The sequence below is a fragment of the Mytilus galloprovincialis genome, chromosome 3 (assembly GCF_965363235.1).
Source record: "Mytilus galloprovincialis chromosome 3, xbMytGall1.hap1.1, whole genome shotgun sequence".
NCBI classification, from domain to species: Eukaryota; Metazoa; Mollusca; class Bivalvia; order Mytilida; family Mytilidae; genus Mytilus; species Mytilus galloprovincialis.
Genome location: NC_134840.1, coordinates 22,043,783 through 22,047,389, shown reverse-complemented (window position 1 = coordinate 22,047,389; position 3,607 = coordinate 22,043,783).

Here is a 3,607-nt window from a genome sequence, read left to right as displayed (position 1 = left end):
TTTAAGGACGGGGAATGAAACGAAAGATTAATTTCATTTTTTCCCCTCCAGATTCTGGTCCTTTCTGGAGCACTACCTATAGTGAGTTTATCAGGGAATTGAATTAGTTCATCTTTATAAAAAAAAGTTTTTCAATTAGGTACAACAAGTAATGAATAAATATCATGATCAGAAACTAAATTTATCATTTTCACTGCTTCAAGTTGAAAGCCTTTGTTCCGCAAATTTTGCCTAATGTATAGTAAAGACTTATACCCAGTTCACACTATTTTTTTTTTAATTGTAGCACATCTCCTTCCATATTATACAGCTGATAATCCTTCTGCAATTTATTAAACTTATTTTGTCGTTCAAAATTCACATGTGGCACTAGGTGCGTTCGACTGCTGTCTTTTTATGCTAATGTCAGTGGTTCACTCCTGTCAACCCGGCATCGTCTACCAATAAAAATCAACCGTGGTAGCCACGATATAGATATAGCAAATACAGAGAGCTTGTGAATGTGATGGTAAACAAAAACAAAAACTATTCTCTTCTTTTTTTTGTTACAGAAAACCTTTTTTTTCCATTAATTTAAGTGAAATGATGAAATAACAATTAATTTTAGCAACCAACTTGGTTCCATTCTTTTTTTATTCCCATTGCGCTGTTAAAACTGTAATTATGTGTGCATGAGTTATCAAATTTTAAACAATGCCTTAGTTTAACATATTTAATGAATGGCTTGTACCAGGGGTTGATCCAGAATTTTTCATAAGTGGGGGCCAACTGACTGCCTAAGAGGGGGCCGCTTCCGTCACGCTTCATCAGTGATTCCCTATATTACCAACAAAAATTTCCCACAAAAGGGGGACCCGGGCCCCTGGTCCCCACTAAATCCGCCTCTGTGTACCAACTGTCAGCTTAAAGATAATAAGTTACGTTTTTTTACTTCATTCTTAGGAAGACGGGGTTTTCTAAAGCATAAATGAGATGGTTTTAACACATAACTGTATGATAGTCTTAGAGCATAGATTTATTTAGTTTTAAAACGAATATCCTCATCCTGATCTTAAGGTCAACATATATACTTGTCTCTTTGTGTTTGCTTGTTTCATCTTATACTATAATAGTTTCTCTGAGTAATGTCACGCTATACTTAGGTTAATTTGTTTAGGCGCAAGATGTGGATTCTTGTAGGATAAGCGTATCTTGAAATCGTCACGAACTCTTTAAATATTCTCCTATAGTATCTAGTGTTCTCTCGTATATCTTTTTTTGAGATTGGATGTGACCTTGAGAGATCATACCGGTGTTATGTTGCCGCAGAAATTTCTGCACACATCCCTTACGCTTTTGACTGATAACCTTACCGAATGTATTTCGTATAAGTACGCGAATACTATCGAGTACAACATAACATTCCTAATCGCTGTTGTTATTTATAAACTCATTTCTTCAATGAATACCCATGCGCACATTATTAAAGGGGCACTAGCTATGAGATATACTAGTATGAAAAAAAGAGAATATGATTTTGTTTGGTTCAATCATTAATGATCATTAATATATGTGAAATGATGAAATAATAATTAGTTTTAGCAACCAAATTGGTTCCATTTTGTCAAAATAAGCATAGAAACATTGCTGATGAATTAAAATTTATACACTTGCAAGTGAATAATTCAGTCAACATAATTGAATACATATTCATGTGACCTTCAATTTAACCCAAAAGCTAAAGGTTACGCATGTATGGTCATGTATAAATCGTGGTCATCCATTGAAAGGAAAAGAGTGTCAACAATGAAAGTGAACAAACTGAGGTGAACCATTTGTTGACGGATTCGATTGAAAAGGTAAAAACGATAATTAACTTTTTATTTAACCTATAAGTCCTATAACATGAGATCAAACAGAAATATCCAATTGCACGTTTTTATGTTTATATCGGGTTATATGAGAATCGATAATCTCTGGTGGTCATCTCGAAAATTAATTAGATGACGTCTAAACTAAAATACACACGAAATTCTGATATATTTTTATAGATTATCGTTTCTTATCTCAACGAGATTGATTTTATCACTTGAGCCGGTACGGCGAAAATGAAAAAAAAGCAATCGAGTTGAGATGACCAATGTATGTATGTTCTGTATCTCCCTCCTTTAGTAGGAGCACCACCATGGGTTATGGTGTAGAAAGGAAGACATTTAACACACTGTATCGATACAGATTTAATGTGAGCATTTGCCTATCCAGTTTCCCAGCCTGGCCGTGACGGGTCTTACTACCAGAAAGTTAACCTTCCCCAAAACAATAAGTACAATTTAATAAAGCATACGAACACACCCACTCACCTGACTCGCTCATCCTCAAAAATACAAAAAATGCATAATATGAAAAAACATTATATACAAAATAAAGGATAAGGTCACCCCGGATGCCGCACAAATGCCTAGACAACGAACGGGAAACCGGAGAGGACATACTTGGAATCCAAACCGATACCGCTAAATGCCCAGCTGTATTCCTGGTAGAGGAAAGCCGAAAATCCTATGATAAAGGATCTCGGAAAGAAACTACCGATCCATTAGGGGAACAGCTAAAACCCTCAGACATCAAATAGATTGGTCTGATAGTTTCCCACATGGAAACTACTAATGGATCCCATCTGACTACATGTCTCAAACAAACCTGAAAATATCTGCAGAAACCTTTCTCAACAAAAAAAATATAATCCAAATCATAAAATATACGATGTAAGGATAATAATATTTATCCATGAAATCAATTTGACAAAACAATTTCAAAGATGTTGAAGGATTGTCTCTGCAAAAATTTTCACGTCCGCTCTCATCGGCATGCTCGACCAATGATAATCTGTTTATCGCTATTTTACCTATATGACGACGTTGTTAATTTCACTGACAATAAAACGCGCCTCTTTAGTTTCTAGCGAGAATTTTTCATTTCATCAGTCTTTTGTGCTGAGAAAGGAAATTATCAGTCAGTCAACTGAAAGATTAAAGGAAAATTTCGTTAAATAGCGATAATATCGGGTTTCAAATTTTAATTAACGTTTTAGTATGTTATAAATCAAATATGCGAATATGAGTCATCAAATCGTTGAACATGAATTTGACAGCTAGTGCCAATTTAAGAACTTAATAAAAATAAATATGAAAAATGTTTGTCGTGAGAAATATATACAGTGAGTAACAAATCATGAATACCGAAAATGTGAAAAAATTTGAATGCCTACTCAAATCAAACCTATAAGAAAAATAAACATTTAAAGAAGAATGTCCACCCAAGCACTTGCACTAGACTTTCATTAGAATGCGTTGAATTCCACGTCATTTATTTATCATCCACACTAGAACTTGTCTCAGAAAAAATATGTATATCTATATACCTTATTAACATAACTTTCAGGTATAGAGATATAATTTTCCCTAGACAAGTGCCTGTGACTATCGACGTCACTATCCAGTAGAACTTGCGGTCATCCGATGTTCAGTACCTCAGTACTTTGATTTTTCTTGTGCTGGTAGGGTAATATAATAATTTTATAAAATAGCTATTTCTTAGTTACTAGTATTTGGTAACCTTTTTGGTAACCTTT